Source organism: Dasypus novemcinctus, chromosome 24 (assembly GCF_030445035.2).
Source record: "Dasypus novemcinctus isolate mDasNov1 chromosome 24, mDasNov1.1.hap2, whole genome shotgun sequence".
Taxonomy (NCBI): domain Eukaryota; kingdom Metazoa; phylum Chordata; class Mammalia; order Cingulata; family Dasypodidae; genus Dasypus; species Dasypus novemcinctus.
Genome location: NC_080696.1, coordinates 42,995,606 through 43,019,835, shown reverse-complemented (window position 1 = coordinate 43,019,835; position 24,230 = coordinate 42,995,606). Strand labels below are relative to the sequence as shown.

At 41.5% G+C, this 24,230-nt stretch overlaps 1 long non-coding RNA gene across 1 annotated transcript in view; it reads right to left on the bottom strand.

Moving 5' to 3' along the window:
- LOC105745062 (uncharacterized) overlaps positions 1-22,836 on the bottom strand; it is a 32,691-nt gene extending 9,855 nt beyond the window's left edge. The window contains exons 1-4 of the long non-coding RNA XR_001117929.4: positions 22,752-22,836; positions 21,887-21,963; positions 3,255-3,570; positions 2,090-2,152 (exon numbers count right to left, since the gene is read on the bottom strand). This is a non-coding gene — a long non-coding RNA (uncharacterized lncRNA). The remainder of the gene's footprint in view (positions 1-2,089; positions 2,153-3,254; positions 3,571-21,886; positions 21,964-22,751) is intronic.
- Positions 22,837-24,230: the final 1,394 nt, after the last annotated feature.

The following is a 24,230-nucleotide window of genomic DNA, read 5'->3' as shown; positions in this document are numbered from 1 at the left end:
CACACACACACACACACACACACACACACACACACACACACACAGAGGGGAGCCAGGCTGGAGACTTCAGCTTCATAGTCTTTATCATTTGCAATCTGAAGAATGGCTCCTTTCCCAACCTCCAGGAATCTGTTTGGCCCTCCTTGGGCAATAGGCTCATCCTGAACCCACCTCTGGGTACAGAGGCGTGTGGTCCCCTACTGGCCAGTCTAGGGAGAGAAGCCAGGGCCCTTCATGAAAAGCCCCAGCAGGATCCCATAGGAAAGGGACTAGACACCAACCAATAGAAAGAGGCATGGGGTAGACCAGATAATTAGTGTCCACATCAGGGGAAGAAGAGCTCTCAACCAATTGGGGGCTTCCAGATAGGATCCATGGAGTAAAGACCATCTGAGACAAGGGTGGAGAGACACGCTTCTTTGAGACTCAGAGGTGGAAGGGAGAGGAAGAGTTTGACACAGACTAAGTAATGAAAATGGAGAGACTGGGTGGCCATCAATGCCTGACATTCACCATCTCTGACCTGCCCTTCTACAGAATCTAATCATTTACTTATGACTCAGCCAGCTGGGTCAGCTGTAGTGATCACATGTGAGCTATTTTCCTAAAGATCACACTTAATTTGTATGATTAGGAAATTAGCAATGGCCATCTCTGATCTCAAAGATTATTCAAGACAAAAATTATTCTCAGAATGAAATTGGAATAAAAGTGACATGCTTTAAGGTATAAAGTTCAGCTGAATATCTCCTATAATAATGTACTGTAAAGATTGATAGTAATAAGCCTTTCCCTCTAGGGTTTCACTATCTTCTTTGCTTAACATACCCTCTCCTTTCCTCTCTTCTCCTTTCCCTCTCCTTCCCTCTCTCTCTCTCTCTTTTTCTCACACACAAACACACTCACACACATACATTCTCTTTGCCCTTTGAACTGGAACGGTGATCCGTTCTCTGTGATTAAATTAGTGTAAGTAATAAGATATCATAGATTTGATTGATTTTCCCAGCAATGGTTATTAACCAGCCCAATTCAGAGCCAAGCAGGACCATTATTCTAAACATTGATTTCTGAACAGGCATGCAGGGGAAGGAAATTCTCAGCTACAGAGATATTCCATAAGGAATTATCAGATAGGATGATATATGGTGAGGATTCTCAGACATGGCAATGAACCTCATGGAATCCTCAAATACCACAATATATAGATGTCAGAGCCCACAGGGAGAATGAGCCATGCTGTGAATACACTTTACCAATGTTCTTGGGGAATACTTCCTAGAAGCATCACAACATCTAAAATCTGAATGCTATGCTCTATCTCAAACACCATATTTAATCCAACTTATATATACTAAATATGTCCTCTGAAACTGCATTTGCCAGAGGCTCTGGAGACAAAAAGAAAACCGGATTCTCCCTTCAAGCAGCTCATAGTCAATACATTGTGCCTCCTGGGGAAGCTTGGAGAGCCCTCCACTGAGAAAGAATGGACATTTGCAATGTGGCCACTAGACCAGATGGTCCTCCTTTGATCCAGTATATAGGTTATATAGGTTACAATATTTCTTGAGGGGTCAGAGATGGCTCATATATCAAATGGGAGACTTTCACAGAAATTGGGATGGGAGGACATCTCTTTGACAACATACAATATGCTCAGAGTTGTAAATAATGGCATCAATCTCTCTGAGCTCCAGAAAAAAAAAATCTATAAAATAAAGGAAATCCTTCTTCCAATTCTCCATACTCCTATATTCACCTTGGCCCACTGAGCAGAATGGAAGGGATTTAGGAAATACTTCAGCATGGTTTCCTTCAAAGGTTGCATGCCATTTCTGATAGCCTCAGGAAAACTGGATACTTCAATTCAAATTCAGATATTTGAAAAAAGTTTGAGTTTTATATATATCAGTACTTCCTATGCTAAGAGTAACACACTTATAGAGAGTACTGTTTGCAAGAACAGGCTTTGGAATTAGACATTCTAGGTTTGCATTCTGATTCTAAAACTTTCTTGGACATATTAATTGAATTCATCAGTTCTCAGTTTCCCCATTTGTAAAATGGGGTTAATGATAGAAATTACCTCATGAGTTTGTTGTAGGAGTGAGTGAGATCATGTATTCAGGCAAAATGCTTACTCCAGTTCCTGGCAAAAAAAAAAAATGATATAATGATAGGTCTTGACAATTTGCCCTAGAGAAGAAAATATATGTATACGGCTTATAACCTTACAAGGTAACAGATGAAGCACAGCATCCTGACTTTCTCTTTTGTTCCCTCTGACTCCTCAGGCACAAGGACCAATGAGAGACTGCTGCAGGGAAATAAGTTTCTTTTCAGGGCTAGGAAGCACATTCTAGCCAGCAGAACTTTGCCACATTGTAGTGGACCGCCTTGGAAGATAGTGAGACAACTGTTACTAGAAGTATTCAAGCAAAGGTTTAAGGATCAACTATAGTTTCAGGGATTTCTGTCCTATGCTTAGGTGTGGATTAGGTTATAGGACTGTTGTGGTTTATCTAACTTAATTGACTACGATTCAACGGTGTAGTATGTAAATATGTTGCTTTGGCCACCCATGGAATAATTCAGGAAGAAATAAAGTAGAGATTAGGGGAGGATTGGTCTTCTATCTGCTTCATGTCTTATCCCCAGAACCCAGAAAAGAGTCAGTGAAGAAAAGGTGTGCAGTTACTCTTAATTAAATTAAAAGTAAAGAAAGTGCAGATAGAATTAATGGATATTGATGTCTCCATTTTTCCAAAATATAAAGATCTTGAGCTCCCTGAAAACATTCTACTGTTTGCTTCTCTGGATCTTTCCTTTTTTGTTCATAGGAATCACACACACACACACCCCACCCCCATTCCATGCTTTGGAATTATAAACGAGATGCATTACAGTTTAAAGAATGTGTGTGTATGTGTGTGTGTGTGAAGGTTGGCACGCCTATGGGACTTTTTCAAGTCCCGTATTTGTCTGAATGCCATTGATTTTTTGCCTAATTGTTATTCACTATGCTAATTTCCCCCACAAATCTCACATTCTATTGATCAAAAAGTAATAAACTCTCCAACAAACAAAACAAGCATTATTGCAATGTTGGGAAAACATCAGTTAATATCAATACCATATTTACAATTATCTTTAACCCAAATTTTATCCATGATGCCGTGCATAAAGGAGCATGTAAAAATTCCCATTTGCCTCTTCCTAAAAGAGCAAGAGGAAAAAAGTGTAAATGGTACCTGAAGATGCCCAGTAAGGAGCTGATGGCTGGAATAAATGTCTTCCACACTTCCATACTGTTTCCTTGTTTGATTCCCCCAGATGATAATGAATAAACATGAAGGCAGGGTAGTCTGGTCCCTGCTTGTCCCCTAGTGCTCTTTCATGTAAGCAGTGACTGGCAGTTCTTGTAGGGCCTGCCATTCTTGTGCTCTGCACAATGGCTTCTTTCGGTGCCTGGACCACCACCCTCCTTCTGGCCACATGGCCATCACATGTGCTGTTCTCCCTGCCTCAGTTGCCTTTGGGAAAGATCTGAATAAACATTTTACCAACCTCAAAAAAAAAAAAAAGAAAAGAAACACAATCACATGAAAGTATTTTTAATGTTTCATGTTAGTAATATAAAGGGTAATGCCACTAGATATAAATTTCCAGTAACATCTTTTGCTAAGAAATTTATCATTATTTCTTTGGAGTCTCTAAAGATCACCTGAATTTTTTCTTTGTCACTTATCCCAATGGAAAAGTGCATCATTTTGTTTTCTTTTCCACTTCCTGTTTCTCTTTTCAGTTCAAGGCATGTGTTAATCATTGTAGAAAGTACAAAACTGAGCAAAACATATTCTCATATTACCATACTCCAAAAGTAATATTTCCATGAAACAGAAAAAAAAACATAATTATTTTAGTAGGAACGTGTAGCATTGATGATTTAGCTTACACATCACAGGTCACTTTGGAGTGTTGTTGTTTTGTCTGCCTTGCATTCCTTCTTCTGAAATGTCAACATCTTTCTTTTGGAAAAATGCTACTCCCCCTATTCCAACCATCTGATTGCAGGGAGAACTGCCAATCATAGTGCCTCACTTTCCTGGCTACATTTTTATTTGTCCAAAAGTGGGCAACTGACCCAAACCTACTCAACCAGAATCCATCACAACAGTGATTTCCATCCAAATGGAAGAAGCCAATATGAAAGGATAAAAGTTAAAGACCAAAAGAAGCAGAGGCAAGTGATGATGAAATCTAGTCCTAGTGACATCCAAGTCTCTGGTCCCAGCTGGCCCTGAGGCCTAGTTGAAAATTTGCTTACATGAGATCATAAATCCTAAGCCACTTTAAGCTGGGCTTCTGTCACCACCAAAATGGTCTCGTCTAATATAAGTCTAACAGAAGTCTACGCCGAGATGAAGAAGGTCAAGACAGGTGACCCAGCAGGACTTAGAAAGAGGGCCCAGGACTGAGGGTTATTTCTAAGACATGGGCATCACAGGTTAGGACTGCCCCCCCCCCCCATACACATACACACATGTGGCCTTACTCCTGTTTAAACTGCAACTCGTTTCTCAGGTAAGGACTGGGTCCAAAAGAAGAGCTCAGGAACTTGGGAGCTGGACCAAATCTGACTCTGGTATAGACTGTCTCGTGGCATCCACCAATGCCTGCCTAAAACTTAAAGGCAAACTTCCATAAGGAAGTCATCAGCACCACATGTGAAGTTCAGGATACATGTTGTAGTGAAAGGAGATGTTTGTTTATGGTTCTGCTTTGCTTTGAACCAAACAATTATGGAGGCTTTACCCAACAAGTCCCCATGTCCCAAGGGGAGTTTTGATGAGGGTCTCTCGGCTCATTTTTGGTTACATACAGTAGCTAAACCAAGTCCTCTAAACATGGGTCAATGTGACTGCTACAGAAAATTGCATTGGTCCTGTTGGGCTAGAGCAAGAATGAGATTGAGCACATGAGACTTGGGTTTAAATTATAGTCCTCAAACGTTCTGACCATGTAACCTCAAGTTGTGGAACCTCTTGAACTTCATGGAGAAGATAATACATGTCTATAGATCAAATATTCTATAATCCCCAGGACAGTGGTGCTGGCTGAGGCTCTGTGGGCAAGAGAGGCAAACCCCTACTTGGAATAATTATCTATCTCTGTGAGGGTGAACTGTTGCCCTTCTAAGATGGAAAGGGCTCCATTTAGCTGTTGTTTGAGGATGGTATGGTATGTGACATGACCAGTGGATCACACAGTCATGAGAATACTCTTGTACCAAGTATCCTGTTGGGCTTCAGGGATAAAAGGGAGAGGGAGCAGTTGATAAGAGATATTCTTTACATTGCAATGGAAAGAAAAGGTGAAGAAAGGATGACTGACACTTCAGACTGCAACTCTGTAAAAGTCTTGGCCAGCCCCATGGGGCAAAGATTGTCCATTAGAAGAGCTCTGCATTGGGTAGTAATGAGCTAGCTTTGGTAAACCTGCCATACTCATTCCTTTGCTGGGAGGATCCCAGAGAATGTGTGACTTCACCCTGAACACTGTGATGGATTCAAACATGTAGAGACTGGAGACAGCCCACCAATTATCTTCCTCACAGTAAGTTCTCTTGAAGGGGTAGCAGAGCTGCAGAGCTTCATGGCTGCCATAAATATTTATGTTATTTTAACAATATATTTAATCACAAAAGTAGCACATATACTTGGCAAAAAAATAAAACAGCCCCAATGAATATAAAACAAGAGGTAATGGTTATTCTCCTTACCACCTTCTGACACCCATCTCAGCCACTTGTCATGAGTAACCACAGCTAGTAGTTTTCTGTATGTGTGCATCTTTCCAGAAATGTCCCAAATATGAATATTCATATCCTGTTTGTCTAAAATTGATTACACATAATATTCATGTTGCTTTTATCATTTAGATCTTTCTTCTCCATAATATAGATGTACTTCACTTTCACAAATGTCTAATGCGCTATTACATGGTTGTGCCTTAAAATTTTTAACCAATCCTATATTGTTGAATATTTAGATTGTCTCTAGCACTTTTCTAAAAGAATCATGCTGGATACAGGTGTCTTTGTACATTTCTACAAGTATATATGTGGAATAAATTCCTGGGTCAAAGGGCAGGTACATTTTGTATTTTGATAGGCATTGACCTCCAAAGAGCTCACATAGCATTACATTCTCACAATAGTGTTTAGGTATCTAAGCCTGTGTTATTCTATGTTGGATTTGAAGTGGAGGAGCATAATGAGAGACAATGGTGAAAAAGTCAGCAGGAGCTGGATAATGGGATGCTTTATATGCCAAACTAAGAATTAGTGGGGCATTAAATAACTGTGTTGTTGGTGGCATAACCCCTAGTAGAAAACATATGCTCACCTGTGTTGACATCGCACCCTACATGTATTTCTAGAAATATTATTCTGTGTCTGATGGTTAGTTTTCTGTCTTACCAACCAGAACTATAAACTATAAACATTTTGTGTATGAACATTACATGTTGCTACAGTTGGGAAAACACCCCTAGGGGAGCCAGTGTAGCTCAGTGGTTGAGCATTGGCTTTCCACATGTGAGGTCTCAAGTTCAATCCCTGGTCCTGGTACTAAAAACAAACAAACAACAACAACAACAAAACCACCCCTATAGATGCTGTGGTTCCCTTAGCAATCTAACATGGTTCCCCATGAGAAAAGCAAGACGTGCACATGGGAAAAAATAAACAAAAACCCTAGGAGAGATTGATGAAGAAGGTGGATTCTAAAGAGAAGCTGGGACCAGCTGTAATGAAGATATATGAACAGGATCAGAATGTCATGGTCAGCAGAAGAAATGATTTTGATACCAAATGCAAGGATTTGGACATAGGGAAAGGAAAAAAAGGAAATGTTTGTGTAGAAGAATTAATAGAATATAATATAGCTCCTCCCAGTATGTTAGCAAGACAGACAACTCTGAGGAGGAGGAAGGGAAGAAAGCTTGTAACCACTTAACAAATCAATAGATAATCAGGAGCAGTGATGGGGTCATGGAGAAGAAACTAAGAGTAGAGACAGAGAGGCTTCTGTGTGAGATATTGTGAATCATTCACAAATCCCCCAAATTGCAAGGTATCACAGAGTCTCCAAAAAACAGTGCACACATTTTTCTCAAACTATTTTAATCTATGCCCCCACTAATGCACTATAATTAACCTTCCACGTCAACCTACCAGCCAACAATATTTTGACAAGCTTTATCCTATGTAGTGGTTATGAGTTTGGATTTTGGAATCAGATAGAGTTGGGTTTGAATCCTATATATACTGCTTATTAACTGTGTGGTCCCAAATAATCAAGTTCCTTATCTACACCAAACCTCTTTTCTTATCTGTAAAATGTGGATAATAACAATGCCCACCTCATAGAGCTGTTGGGAGCATTAAATAACATATGTAATGCACTTTACACAACACCTAGAATCTAGGAGATTATCAGTAAAGAGATGCTGAATAGGTGAATAAATAAATATTTTCTCCTAGGCATAGTGAAACAATAGGAATATAAAATATTCTCTTTCAAATTAAACCCCACCCTGGAAATGCTGCTACTGATCCCTCCCTCAGTGAAAGGGTCATGATTAAGGAGAAATTCCTGGAGAAGATTCAACTTGAGCTCACACTTAAATGAAGAATAAGAGTTAGCAGGTAAGGAGGCAGGACAGAGCATCCAAGAAGAGGGAGTATCACAAAATCACAAAGATAAAATGCAGCATGGTGTATGGCATAAGCTACAGGTGGTTTATTGTTGTGGAAAAGTGACCTTAGAGCCAAGGCAGCAAGTAAATAAAATCAGGGGCTCACAGGAGGTTTTGGATGCTAGAAAACATGCTAAGAGACCGAAATTAATCGAAAGCCATTGAATGATTAAAATAAAGGCAAGTAAGAGGGGCAGATTTGCTTTTTAACTGCATCAAGGATGGATTTGAGGAGTGACAAACTGGAGAAAGAGATTCTCATTAGAAGGCTTTTTTTTACCAGTTTAGGTGAAAGATTATAAAGACCTGAAGAACCTCAGAGGCAATTCAGCATGTAATTAAATACATTCAATGGCAAAGGACTGACATTTCCCAACATGGCCAAATGGACTGTTAGAAACATCTCTCTTAAATGACATATTTTTTATTTTCTTCACCAGTCTTGGACCCAGTCTTCTGGAGGTGGGTGTCTCAAACCAACAGAATGAAAATGGACTCTGGCCTCTACCTTCTAGCCTCTGCGTCTCATTAATGCAGCCTAAGTGTGGAAGTACTTTCAAAGGCAATCACACCACGTGGGTGATTCATGCTGCTGCCACAAACCACAGAGCGTATTCCCACCTGATGAAACCAAGCTGCTTCTCCCTCGCACTTTATTTGTGAATGTGGGTTTTATTTTTCTCCATATGTGGAACATTGGATTTACGTACATTTAATTTTATCACCGGGATGGGGGCGGCTTCAAACTAAAAATTATAAAGGAAAAGATTAACAAATTCATGCATAAAAAATTAAAATTCAATGTGAACAAAAACATTGTCATCAAAGGTAAAATATTAAATAAAAACGTTGGGACATATTTACAAGTTATGTGACTAAAACGGGGGAAGGGGGAGGTGATGGTGGCTAACGTGTCAACTTGGCCAGGTAATGGTGCCTAGTTGTTTGGTCAAGCAAGCACTGAGCTAACTGTACTGCAAGGATATTTCATGGACTTAAATCATCAGTGAGTTGATTGCATCGGTGGCTGAATACAAGTACAATCAACTGAGGAGACTGCCTTCAGCAATGAGAGACATCTCACCTAACCAATTGAAAGCCTTAAAAAAGAGAAGTGATTTCAGCATTCAGAACAGAATTCCCATCTCTACCTCAGACAGCCATTTCTCCTGGGGAACTCATTGCAGCCTACCCTACGGAATCTGGACTCATGCACCGCAAGATGGCATGAGACAATTTTCTAAAACCTCATATTTACTGATATCTCCGATTGGTTCTGATTGCCTAGAGAACCCTTACTAATACAGCTAGTTAAAATCTTTAGTCAATAAAGAGATCTTACAGTTCAAATTTAAAAGAAACATTCCATTATAAACCATGAGAAAAGACATGAACAAGCAAATCACAAAAAACATATATACGAGGGCAGAGGGAAAGAGGCTTGACTTCAGTAATAGTCTAAGAAATGCAAATTTAAACCTGGATACATCTTTTTGTGTCCATGAAGTTATCAAAGAGTAAAATGATCATTATTATCCACTGCCATTGAGGTTATGGGGAAATGTGCACTCCAACTATTGTAGAAATATAGTTTTGAACAATCTTTCTAGCAACAGGAATAAAAATAAGTGTTCAAACACCTAATTTCAGCCATTCACCTTCTAGGACTTTATTCTAAGGAAAATGATCAGGTAATTGTGTAAGCACATACATACATGAATGGTCATATCAGGGCATTTTATAATAACAAAATTGGAAAAAATAAAGGTCTACCTATAGAACAGGTAAACAAATTATTACATTCAAACAAAGGAATGTTACGCGGTTTTTAAAACAAATGCAATAGAGCTGTAGGTGCTGACATAGAGACTTATTACTACCATATCATGAAGTGATATAGACAGGCTCCAAAACTCTGCATGTGTTCATGTTTGTGTGGAAGGCTATAGACACACAAGGCTGGACGGCTATGTCCCCAAATATTAAAGGTGCTTATTGCTGTTAGATGCAATTATTTTTTCATATCTTTATTATTTAAAATTTTACAATTTTCCCTTACTTTTTCAACTAGAGAATAAATCAATAAAGATATTTTCATCTTGACAGATATCTGTTCATGACAGAATTAAAAAATAAGTTGTCTGAGGGTAATGAAATTGGAAGAAAAAGAAAACCTGAGAACACAAAGAAAGGTCCATTGCTGTGGGGATGGTGAGATATTTGACCTACTAAAGGATTTACCTCTAGATCCTTGTTCTCTTCAAACTCCCCTAAAGAGATCACATTTGAAAAACTCTCTGGTAGGCATGCACCTTGAAAAGAACATATCTAGAACTGGCACAAGCACGTTACATGCACGAGTCCGGGTACTGCGTCAACTCCTCAGCAGAAACATGAGCCGGTCCCCTTACCGAGGCAGCAATTTCATGTGCACAAATCATTTGCTTTGTAGCAAGTTTGCCAAAATAATCCAAACTCAAAACAGAGATCTGTGAAAGCTTACAAAGCATTAAATAGAGGGAAAAATCTGTTTAATGCATGATCTTTTGAATATAAATAGGTAGATAGATATACACTCTTTAATCGCATCTATTTCTTTATGTCTCTCCACACGCAGTTCTTTTGTGGCAGAGGCATTTTTCAAAAACACAGACCCTCTTTTGTCTAATTAATAATCCCCCCAGACATAAATCACCCCAGAGGCACCCTCTCTAAGCAGCCCCATGGCAATGACCTACTTTAAGAGCCTCCCATGTATATAGCTTTGGTTTACTATGTATTTTGAAATTTACTGTTCAATAGCTATTTTGGGTGATCAGCATTTTCCTTAGTAAGTTTAAAATGAGGACCCATTTTCCCACCTGGAAAGGAAGGATCGTAGAATAACAGAACTGAATTATAAGATAGTGAAGAGGGGCTACTCATGCCACTAGGAAACTAATAATAATAATAATAATAATGCCATCTATTGAGCACTTTGCATGCCTAGGTTTATTTAATCTCACAATGACCCTATGTATCAGACAGTATTATTAGATACATTTAACTAATGGGAAACTGAGGCAGAGAGGTTAAATGACTTCCCCAAAGTCACACAACCATTGCATGGCAGAGGCAAAAATCAGACTCTGCAGTCTGGCTCCAGAGCCCATGCTCACCACTAATTCCCCACTAGCTCCCTGCAACAGGCCAAAAATTGAAGTTCATTTGCTGCCATTTACTGCCAGACATCCTATAAACATTATTGAATTTAATTCTTACAAAAACACTAAGTTAGGATTATTCCTATTTCCAGATAAGTGAATTTAAACTTGGAGAAGAACATGGTAGGATTTGGAACCTAAGTTTGACTATACTTCCCAAACTTCACTCTCTCTCAGACCCAGTGTGACTGAAAGATCAGGCAGGTCCAGAAACAGGCAGAAAGGCCAGGAGGGTGAGTGGGGGTAGAACATGATAGTAGCAGGTCTGGATGGTTTCTATGGACGGATGGAGATGAGTGAAAAAGGAAATGGAATTGCTGAGAGGGAAGGGGTGTTGACACCACAATTGCCTTTTTCCTGTCGACTCTGGTCTTGGCTCCAACCCAGTTTACAAATTGGGGAATCTGTGTGGTTTCATCCATCCTATTAATTAAATAAAACTTTTACCTTCTCTTGGAATTACATGGTTTCCTGGATGGTACAGTAAATCCCAGTGGGTGTCCTCTATGGAGGAGAAAGGGCCCCATGCTTGTAGAGAAAACTTATGCCACACTCTTCATGTCCCCCTAACACAGATACCACTGCTTCAGCCTGGGATCTGAGCATCTGCAGAATGGAACAGTCTGGGGAAAAAACAGATCCAAGCCTAACCTCCTCTTATCCACAGAACTAACTTGAATTATGGGCTTATGTTTGAGAAGACTAAAATAAATGTGATGAATGTTATTTGTAAAAGTAGGATATCATTTTGTATTACATTTGTTTGCCCCAAATCCATTTTCTATTAGGTTATTATTAATTAGCATTTGTTTAGCATCAACTGTGTCCTGGAAGACAGACTAAATAATAAGAGAATATCCCTACCCAGGTTGGGCTCACCATCCACATTTAACCCCCCAGAGGAATTACACATACTCCAAACAAATCTTCTGACAATAAATTTTCAGGAAAACAATGCAAATGAAAAGAATCACTTTCCACCAATGGAACTTCTCATGCACTCACTATATGGGACAAACAGAGTTTCGCGCCAAATAAAAAGTTGAAAATGATTTTTTTTAAAGTGAGATTCACACAAAATGACTAAAAATGTACTGGATTCAAATTCTCTTGAAAACTGTAAATAACTGAAAAGAGGACGTGAGCATAGAAATTATTTTTCATTGTAAGAACACTTACTAGAGATGTGGGTAAACTTGATAACATTTATGCAAATATCAAGGATATATAAAGACATAGAAGCCTCTCTCTGAACTGCATCATGAAAAACACAAAATGCCTGGATAGACTTTTGCCAAATTTGGAAGGTATGTCTGGGGATTGTCTGTGGTTTATTGCCTCAGTTTGAATTCCCCCCAAAACAAACCCCCCTGAGGGTGTGGGTGGCAGTAATTTATTTGGGATCCCAGTAAGGGACTAGGGAAGGAAAGGAGGCTAATAAAAGGTGAGATAATAAGTTATTTATAACTAGGGGGACCAGGGGCTCAATCTCCCAGACACCCTCTGAAAAAAAGGTGTCAAACACACCCCAAAGTTTGCCACAGAGGGGTGACAAGCTGGGTTACTTTTCCACCAACTGCTGTCTCATTGAAGAGTTCCTGGCGGGTGAACTCCCAGGCACTTCTAGCCTGCCCTCTGTGTGGCCGGAAAAAAGCTCTTGGACAAGGAGACACAGGTGCTTGACACAGGAAGCCTTTGGTGTGTTTCAGTGGGCGTTAGCATTAATATAAAGTTTTACTGTCAGGTTTTCCCTGAGGCTACGATAAGCATACCTCAGAGATAGTGCAAGTTCGGTTACAGACCACTACAAAAAAGCAAACATCACAATAAAGCAAGTCACCCAAATTTTTTGGTTTCTCAGTGCATATAAAAGTTATGTTTACACTATACTGTAATTTATTAAGTGGGCAATGACTATGTCTAAAAAAAAAATGATATATCTTAATTAAAATGTGACACAGAGACACGAAGTGAGCACATGCTGTTGAAAAAATGGGACAATAAACTTGCTTGATACAGGGTTGCCATAAACCTTCCATTTGTAAAAAAAAAAATTCAATGTCTGAGAAGTGCAATAAAGCAATGTATAATAAAATGAGGTATGCCTATTTACAGTCCTTTCTTGTTGGCATTTTTGTTTTACTTGGTTTTGTACTTGTTCCTACAATTGCTTTAAATATTACTATTAATGCTTTTATATTTGGTGCTACTTTAATTTGTTATTTTTAAATTTAATTTACTTTTAATCTGCTTTTAGTATGATGGTAGCTATTTGGGGTTAGAGATTGTTTTCATTTTAGATTCCCATCACCTCACCCAATACTCCATAACCAGAGGGATGTACAAGACCCTCAAGGAACAAGTTTCCGGGGGGTAAGGTCCTATTTGAAAAAGCATCTCATGCTTTTACGCAATTTTATATTTTGTGATTGAAAAATACCTATTCCTTTCATATGTAAAACTCCACTGAAACTTCTTGTAGAATGTTCAAAAGCAAAAAGCACAGTTATCTTAATCTGGGTGGTGATCCATAAGATTGAAGTGCATATTAGAATCCCTGGGGAGGGCCAGGCATGATATTTGTCCCATGGAACAAAGCAGACATGGCTTCATCCCTTCTCTTCCTTCCACAGGATTCCCGTTTTCTCTGAAAGACACTAAAACATGTCCTAATGGATCAGAGTGAAAAAAAAACAAAAACCCAGCAACCCATTAGACCACTCATAGCATGCCTGACCTCAATGACCTAAAATGAATATAATATTCAATTCTATCAATTATTCAGCCAATAACAAGGAAAGTGTCACATAGATCACGTTTCTTAAATAAGACTAATCCTTACCCTTGGGCATCATAACATTACACATCTTGTGTTAGCCCTTCTCCGCCAGTTGGGTCATTCCAGCTACCTCATCCATCTTTGCGTATCACCAAAGGGATGGGCCAACTATCTTATGGACCATACTTGTACACTGTGATATCTGTGACACTGCCCCTAGTCCTCTCAAATTATCCATCTTTCTCTTGTGCTTCCCTAGCAGATTGGGATAAATCTATGTCATCATATACCATATTATCCTAAATTATTTGTTCAAGTGTCTGTCTCTGCAATTAGTCCATGATGCCACCTCTGGCACAAACCACTCATTTGTTCATTTGTTTGTTCATTCAGTAATTACCTATTAAGCACCTTCTATGCACCAAGGAACCATTCCAGGTGATGGGGATATGGCAGAGGGCAGCCTAACAAGTCCCTGCCCTCGAGGGACTGACTTCCAGTTAAATAGATTCTGAGGTTTCTTTTGAAGGGACAACATCCACCTGTTTCTCACTACACTCTCTCCCCAGGACCTAGTTTCTGACTACAGCATTTATCACAGCTCCAGTGAAGGAAAGAATTTTGATGCAAATTCCTTCTGTATAATCCTCTTTTGGGTAAATCACAAGTTGGTGTAAGCATTTATCCTTCTTCTAAAATTTCACACAAGTTCAGCTAACAAGAGGTATATGGAAACATTACTTAACTTCACTGTGCCTCCATTTCTTCATCTATAAAATGGACATGATGAGAATACAATGTGCTTTTTTTTTCTTTTTTCTTTTTAAAGATTTATTTTATTTATTTCTCTTCCCTTTCCCCTCTGGCCCTTGTCTGCTCTCTGTGTCCATTTGCTGTGTGTTCTTCTGTGTCCGCTTGCATTCTTGTCATGTGGCACCGGGAAACTGTGTTGCTTTTTTTGTTGTTGTGTCATCTTGCTGCATCAGCTCTCCGTGTGTGCAGCACCACTCCTGGGTGAGCAGCTCTTTTTTCTGTCGGGGCAGCTCTCCTTGCAGGGTAAATTCCTCGTGTGTAGGACATCCCTACACGGGGACACCCCTGCATGGCACAAGCTCTCCTTGCATGCAGCAGCACTGCACATGGGACAGCTCACCACACAGGTCAGGAGGTCCTGGGTATCGAACCCTGGACCCTCCATACAGTAGGTGACTGCCCTATCAGTTGAGCCACAACTGCTTCCCCAAAGTGCTTAAATAAGAATTAAATGAGATACAGTAATAAAAGCACTTAAAATGATGCCTGGCACATAGTGCTTCTTAAATGTAAGCAATCATTATTATTATGAGCTACTTTTCTATCAGTATCTACCCTGTTCTCATGCCCTAATGCCCTTTTCTAACGTATAAACTAGTGTAAGAAAACTTACTTATTCTCTCTCCCTCTCCCCTTTTCCCTCTCCCTCTCTCTTTCTCACTCTCATTTTCTTTTTCTCTCTCATCAGGCATGGCTAGTGATAGGCAAACAGGGATCAAAGAGATACACCTCATCCAATCAAAGGACAGGGAGAGACATGAAATATTGGAAAAATAACTCCATAATTACACTGAACATCACCTCATCAATCTCTGACCTGATGACTTTCTCTCCTGTACCTTTTACCTTGAGCAGTGGTCATCACCATCCATAGATCAGATGGAGCAGTCCTTTAAGAAGTAGCAAAGCATAGTTCATAATTCCAATTAATTATTTGCATTTTGGAGTAGCCATGCTGTGAGGGAAACAAAATTAGGGTAGGGTGTACTAATTTGCTGAAAAGAGCCTCTCCCCCACAGCTGACTGACCTCGCAGTCTTTCTCAACCCAAGTTCCAGAAGAGCCCTAATAACCTGAGGTATTAGCTTGGTACCATCCTAAGAGGAGCTCTGAATATATTCACTCAAATCATGATCTGTGGGGCTTACTTCTTTTGCACAATCTTGTTGAGAAAGGCTGAACTAGACCCATCCCCTATTGTTCTAGGAAGTCTGTTTTATATATTGGGGTTTTGATTAAGAAGTCCTTGGGAAAAGAGTTCTGCTGCTTTAAAAATAATAGTTTATCCTCTGCTGCCTCACATGACAGATAGAAGAAAATGGAAATATATAAATCCACCTGTTTAGGGGACCTAAATATTTATGCTCCAAACAACATAGCAGCCAATTATATAAGGTAAATAGTTTCAAACATACAAAGAAAATACAGTTACAATGAAGGTACAATTAAAAGGGAAGAACTTAATAGACCTTTTTGAAGTCAAGCCTGGATGAAGAGATTCAAATGATATAGTCAGCGAATTTGCCTCAACTAGCCTTCTAGAAGTAACAACCTTTCCAATTTCAGTGATATTGTAGGAAAAATTACAAGTTAGTGGAGCTACTCAGGACACACGTACCTTTGCTTTTCTACCATAAAAAATAAAAATGTTAAAAAAAAAAAAAAGAACATTCTCTTGAGTTGCAGGGAGCTTTGAATCAGTGAGGTTTCCCTTTAGATTTTAGATGTGAAATATTAAAAGGTGAGAGAGAGACATGATTTATCAACTACCTTGCCAGCTCCTCCCTTCCCCTCTCCCTCTGGAGAGTTCTCTTTAATAGACTAGATCCTCAGCTTCTGAGAAACTGAATCAGATAAAAAGGGGAGAAAGAAGAAGAGGCAGAACAAAGATCTATAAGAAGGGCAGGATAAGTTCGATGGATGAAAAGTAGTAGTACTGCTTATAGGGGCTGAGAGAATTGGGAAGGCACAAAAAAGCTTTTGAGAAATATTGCTCTTGATTATGAATTTGATCCTTTTTCAATTCTCCTTGAGAAACAGGAGTCCAAAGTAGAATTCCTTTTAAATACTTTGAGCCACCTTTCTTTTGGACTGTCTTTGACTGCGGTACATACACAGACTGCCTATGTGCGTATGTGTGCAAGTTGTCTAGATCAGTGCTGCTCAAACTGTGGTTCTCCAACCAGTAGCATCAGTAGTATCATCTGGAAAGTTCTAGAAATAAAAAATCTCAGGTCCCAGCCTGGACCTACTGAATGAGAATTTCTGGAGTAAATCCTAGGGGTGTGCTTAAACAAGTTTTCCAGGTGATTTTTCCATACATTATAGTTTGAGATCCACTAACAAGTAATTTGGTGGCCTGTCTGGAAGCTCTAGGTTTCAGGTTTGAGTCCAGGGAGAGGATCTACTTCAGAAAGTCCTGAATTCCATCCTCAGAGCATGCATTCAGAACTTGCAATACAAAGCTCTTTCTAGCAGCCAGAGTGCCTCAAATTCTGTAGCTCCTTCTCATAAGGCCCTCTCTCAAATACTGAAATAGTACTTTTATAAACAGAGGGTGGGGTAATTTGACAGAAAGACACAAAACTGGGTTCTGCCAAGGATGGAACTTAGCTTCAGTATTTTAAAAATCCTACTAGTGTCTTTGGGGATGGAGTATACTTCCCTCCTTCTCAAAAGCTTAGTGGCACCATGAGCCTGGCAAAAAAGATCACTGTGCTTCCTTTCAAAGGGCCCACACGCAAATCCTTGTATTCCCACTACAGTAGGCTGAATTGTGTCTCACAAAATGGTATGTTCAAATCCTAATTCCCAATACCTGAGAATGTGACCATATTTGGAAATAGAGTCTTTGCTGATGTAATTAAATTTGGGATCTTGAGATGAGACCATTTCGAGATCATTTTGATTTAGGGCAATGGCTTAAGCTAATGGCTAGTGCCCTTGTAAGGACAAGGAGAGGGAGATTTGAGACACAGAGACACAGGGAAGAAGACCATGTGCAACAGAGGTAGAGGCTAGAGTTGAGCAGCTACTAGCCAAGGAACACCAGAAGCTACCAGAAGCTGAACCAGGTAAGGAAGGAGTCTCTTCTAGAGTCTTTGGAGGCAGAATGGCCCTGCTGATACCTTATTTCAACCTTCTGACCTCCAGAACTGAGAGAGAACAAATTTCTGTTATTTTAAGGCACAAATTTTGTGGTAATTTGTTGTGACAACCCTAGAAAACTAATTCTACCACCTAACAGGCAGGACATTAAACTTACCCCCTCTCAGCCTGCAATCCCTGCTTCAGAAAGTCTCAAACATCGTTGGCATTACTATAAATGCTATACAACACACACACATTAGATTTGCTGTCTAGAGAATTGGGGCAGGTAATAGAGGAGATTAATTAAATCATTATCATCCTTGCATGAACCAGTAATGACATCATGCCACAAAAACTGTACCTAAGTTTCAAAGACTGTATGAGATCCAAACTTTGTTACTTAATGTCTGTGATGCTGGAAAACTGACTTAAGGATAAGTAAACAGCAACTCAGAATTTATCCATAAAGGAAGTTCTGGCCTCATGGAGTGCTTAAGGGCATTGAGTGAGATAATGCAAGCAAAATCAGTTCTGTGTTTATTTTGAAATGCTTATTTTGGAAGTGGAATTTGTTCCAATATGACTGGTATATTGGGGAACAATTTGAGCATAACATGAATTCCATGTGTACTTATTGTCTTAATTGCCAGAGCTGCTATGACAAATACCAGTCACCAACTGGCTTAAACAATAGGAATTTAATTTCTCACGGGTTTGGAGACCAGATGAACAACATCAAGGTTTTGCCAGGCCATGCTTTCTCTGGAGTCTGCAACGTTCTCGTGATGGCTTGCCAGCAATCCTTGGAGTTCCTTAGCTTGCAGGTACATCTTTGCCTCCATCACATGGCAATTTCTTGCTCTTTGTCTGACTTCTTCCCTGTGTCCAAATTATCTCTGCCTCTAAAACCTTCAGCCATGTTGGACTAATGCCCATCTTGATTCAGTTTGGCCTGAACATCTACAAAGATCCAGTTTACAGACGAGTTCACACCTACAGAACCAGGGGTTAGGACTTGAATATGTCTACTTTGGGAGCATGATTCAATCTACCACACGTACATTCAATTTCATCATGAGAAACATTAGGTGACTACAGAAACCTTCATGCTCCTGAATTGAAATGTGGAAATTCACAAAACACACACACACCCCAAACACCTACCAGTGTCCTACGGTCACAGCATGTTATGAGTCACATCTATCCACATCTGGTGCTACAACTTTCCATTGAATTTCAGACAACCCTCCTCCATAATAATTCACAGGCACAAGCTGATGTTCACTGCCATAATCCTCAAGTCTTTTTAAAGGTAAAGTGCCATATTTATGGTGGTATTTATGTATGTCTTAACATGGGTAAAATTGTGCTACTATTTTATTAGGTTTCTATTTTTGTGTCACTGTTGAAGTTGTCAAGTGTTGGGCCCCTAACTCCATTTTCCCCATGGACCCTGTGTTTTTTATTGCATGATTTTGCATACCAAGGTAATTTTTAGCAATACATATGCCCTATGTTCCATTATAGTAAAAGTGACTGTAAAGTACATAGTGCAGTGCTGGGCCCCACTTAAACACTAAATAAATGGTAGCTGAGAAAGGGCTGGGTACATAATAGTCATTCAATAAGTGTCCATTCTCCCTTTCTATAATCAGCTGTGTAAATACTCTTAATTGAATTAAACCATCAATGCACTTACAGACAAAAAAACAAAAGGCAACAAAAAGTAATTACTTTTCAGCTTAGACCCCCAAACCCAAAGTGAGTACTGAGACTCTCTTGTTATTCATCTCAACTGAGCATAAATTCTTTCCAAATCTGTTTTTTAACATCAGATATTAAATGAGAAAATGTCCTGTTTCTTGAATGACCTTAACCAACTTTTTGAACTTCAGAAAATTAACCATTTATACCAGAATGGAGTTTCAGGATTTCTCCCCTTTTCCTGAGGAATTTTCCATTCCTTTTTCCCCAGGGAGGAGGGAAAGTAATTGCAGGAGAGGATATTTTCATAAGAGATTAGGAATAGGTTCAGGATTTTGATTGACTTGCTGTCGAGTTCAGAACTGCATCCCTCCCGTAACACATCCATTCTATTTTCTGCAGGACACACCTGGGTACTGTCCTCTGTGGGCAGACATGTTTTCCTTTACCTGACTTCCTAGGCTGATCAGGGCAAATCTCTTCAAATTCCCAGCGATCTGTATTTCCATATAGGGTTTGCTTCTTCTTAGGCAAACCACATACAGTCTCTCTTGTGTTGATGGGTTAAAGTGGAACTCAGATTCCTGGCTCTTGGGAGTTCTGGGTGAGGCCAGGGAGCCTTGTAGGAAGAGCAGAGTTCTCTCATCTCTTGCCAGCCTTGCCTACCTGGGTCGATGCCCTGAGCTCAAGGAAGTGCAAGTCCAAAGCCAGCTGAGAATGCTAGGACATAATTACGTTTCCCATATCACTCTTTGGCCAGTTCTGGGGTACACTCCTTTAGTCATGGAGTTTACAGCCTTGTAGGGGCACAATTCTGTTTCTGTTTCTGATATGGAGACCCCCAGGCCCAGTGGGTCTCCAGGCAACAAGAGGACTGAGAATCCTGGAACAGAGAGAGCTGGCATGGAGTCCATGGCACGTAATAACATCCTCTTCTTTGGGAGGATGTGAACAGACAAAATCAGAGGTGTGTATCGCACCTCTCCCAAGAAACACCAACTCCTTGTGGAATCCCCAAGTTATGCCCCAAATGGAAAACATTCAGGCAGAGTGCATTAACAAAAAGAAAACCAGTCCTGTGCTCCTGACCATAAACGCCCATGGTGTTCCGTAGTTGGTCTAAAACTACTTGATCAGACACCTTTCTGATGGGTGTCTAGGAGTCCCCTCTCTCACACGCCTCCCTCTCTCTTCTCCCATCCCCCCGGAAGGACCCAGCTGCTGCTGAGGAGCAGCCTGAGACTCCTTTTTTCCCCAAGTCTCTGACTCCAGCCTGGCTTTCCATGCCTCAGTGGCACCCTTGAGGCTCTTGCCAATACTGTATCTCAAGTAGACAAATCTCTTTACTTTGATGTTTTCATTTCCTAATAAAGTCTCCATCTCATTACTCTCCTTTTCCACTGGAAATAAAAGATGAAAGAAAGGCCACAAGTTCTGTAGAGAAATTCAGGAAGCCTGAAATGGAAACTCTTAGCATTTGAACGAAGCAGTGCAGGGAAGAGAGGTAAATGTCATAAAAACCAGATATGGTCCATTTCTCACTGCTTCCAGGGCTCCCCTGGTTGGAATCTTCATTTGGACCCTCCTTGCTGGTTCATCTGGTCACTCACAGCCCCTGTACCACCCAGCACAGGAGGAGAAGGCAGCCTCATAGAATGATGCTGCTGCTGATGATGATAGTGCCAGGTACTCTTCTGAATTCTTTACCTGAAGAGTATTGACCTGTTTAATCCTTACACAACATAAGGTAGGCATTAATATTATCCTAATTTGTTAGATAAGGAAACTAAGGCATAGACAAGTTAAGTAGCTTTCCTAAAATAATACAGCCAATAAGCAACAGAACAGGGATAGGAAACCAGGCAGTTAAGCTCAAGAGCCTGTACTCAGAATCACTGAGGAAAAGAGCAATGAAGATTGGCAGCCTGAGTTAGAATCCCAACTCCACCATTTGTTTGGAGAGTGTTGGACTGTTTTTACCCTCTTTGAGCCTCAATTTCATCACCCAAAAAATGGAAATCCCCGTAGGAGCCTTCACCTCGTAGCAGGGTTGTGAGCAGCACAGGAGACCAAGTCTGTAAAGCAGCATGCCTTGCCAGGGGTGCTCAGGAAGCACCCGCCCCTGCTATGCCACTGCAGTGCTCCACAGGGCTGCCAGAGCTGGTTCATGGCCCTTACACCTGCTCCACCCCATCACCAGGCACACGCCTCCATATACTGAAATTCAGAAAATAAATAGAAAAGCAGGGCTCCTTCCTCTCTATCTTCACAAAGTCCAGCTATAATTTCTGCCCCCCTGCTCTTCAAACTCACGTACCAAAGGGGCACCATTTCCAGGCCCTCACAGAGTCCCAGTCTTTTGATCAGGCCCCATTTCTGGGAATCTGAGACGGTCATTCATTCAGTGACATATTCAGCGTTCTATTACACACCAAGTCCTTTCCGGGGTACTTGGTAAGGCAGGCACAGTCCCTGACTACACAGAGCTTACATTCTGTGAGAAGACACTGAGGGGAGGGGGGATTAATACATACAGTTGTGATCAGTGGCTTCAAAGAACCAGGCAGTGCGCTGAGCGAGCCTTGGGCTGGAGCGGTCAGGAAAGGCCACACTGGGGAGGACAAGGAGGAGATGGGCAGGTGAAGAGCATTTAGCTCCTGGGTCAACAGATCTCCAGACTCCCCCAGCTCCTCCTCCAGTGAGAGCTGAGAGCAAAGCCTGCAAAGCTCCATCTCTCCAGTTTGAATCCCTGCTTCCGTGCTTACTTGCTGTGTGACTTGGGCAAACAGTTTGCCTCCTCTTGGTATCATTTTCTCCACCTGCACAACGGGACTGATATTTGTTTTGTCTGAGGAGAGTTGTTGCCAGAGAGGATTAAATGAGATAACAGCACAGAGTAAAAACGTAATAAATATTACCTTCTTCATAAGAATATTATTGCACTCAGTGGGGTGAGGAGGGCCTCATACCCCCACGGCTTCTCCCTGCCAGCCCCTCTTGCGACCTCCCTCTCTACGGGACTTCCAACCTCCAAAGTGCCTAAGGGACCCAGAAAGAACAGTCTCCTCTGACGCTTTCAGTGCCTTGAAAAGCAGTTCCAGCCCTGCGGAGATTCTTACACGTCCAAGCCCTCATCATGAAAATGGTCCACGTTTTGCCCACGCCTGCTCCCAAGGAGACAGTGCGAGTTTGGTCAGGAAGTCGGAGGGCTCCCCTGAGCCCCTGAGCTCTCATCCAAACCTCAGGAAATTCTCAGGCACAGGCCGGGGGGGGGGGGGGGGGGGGGCCGTCTGTGATTCCTGGCCAGCTGAAAGGGCCACTGGAACTCTACCCAAGTGGTTGTGGCATTTCTTTTGTTTGGGCTCAAATAGCACCGAAGGTTCCATTTCCTCTATTTACCTTGGTTCCTGTGTCCGGAAAATCTCCCACCTCAGCCTCCACCTTCCCTTCCCCTCGGGCAGCCGCTGACCTCTGCTTCTCGCGAACAAAGCCCGGTTCTCACCGCCGGCGGCCGCTCATTGTGCGCGGGACGCGGGCGCTGAGCCCGCCCCCATCCGGCCGTCGCCGAGGAAGCCCCCGTGACCCGCGCTATTATTATTGCTCTTATCATCATTACTGTTGTCAGTACCACCATCCTGTGCCCACCCCGCACCCAGCTCCCCACTTCCCTGGGCCCCATTGTTCGCCACGTCCAGTCCCTCCTCGGCTCTGCCGCTTCCCCTGGGCGCACGCGCCCCGCCCCGGGCCCCTGGCGCAGCCCCCCGCCCCCCAGCCGTCCTCGGCCGGGCCCTGCGGCTGCCTTTGCTGCCCGCGCGTGCGGCTTCCCCCGCACGAGCCTCCGCCTCTCCTGCCCTCTCTCCCGGCCTAACCTCTCCCCGCTCCGGCCTGTTGAGGCTCCTCAGCCTCCGGGGTCTGGAACTCACACAGGAACTGGAGTTCTCCCTGTCCCTACCTCACGTGGAGACGCTGGTGTCTCTTGGCTGTGCCAGTCTTGCCTCCTCCAGGACTTCCTCCGCCTGTGCTACCAGAATGAGCGCCTTAAAACGCAGAACTGTGGAGTTGGTGCAGCTCCGTGGTTGAGCGCCTGCTTCTCATGTTCAATGCCTTGTACTTCCTTTAAAAAAAAAAAACAACTGACCATGCAAGGGGCGAGAGAGCTCAGCGGTTGAGCTCCTGCTTCGCACGTAGGAGGGTCAACCCCTGCTACCTACCAAAAACAAAAAACGACTGACCATGAGTCCTTCATATTTGATTCCTACTAACATTAATCCTCTCGCGCAAGCCATTCCCCCAGCATCGCAGCTTACTCAGATGCTTATCATTTATACGAGCGCCATTTCCTCTCCTGCCTCCTGTCTCTGTGCTAATTCTCCTGCGCTCTGGCCCTTTTCTGCCTGGCAAGCTCGTTTTTGCCCTTTAGAACGCAGGTCAAGGGCAACTCTTTATAGAAGACCACCTCGACGGCACTAAACCAGAGGCTGCCAAGCTTTTTCGGTAAAGGGGCACCAGTAAATATTTTAGGCATTGCAAGCCACACTGTCTTTGTCACAACTACTCAATGCTGCCTTTGTAATGCAAAAGCTGCTTTAGGCAATATGAAAATAAATGAGCATGGCTGTCTTCCAAAAAATTTATTTATGGACACTGAAGTTTGAATATCATATTTTCATGTGTCACCACATGAAATATCCCTTTTTTATTGTGGTGCCATATATATTACACGAAATTTCCCATTTCAACCATTTTTAAGTGTGCACTTCAGTCTATTTATTACATTCACAATGTTGTGCTACCATCACTGCCATCCATTACCAGAAGTTTTCCATGACCCCAAATAGAAACTCTGTACCTATTTAGCAATAACTCCCTATTCTATGC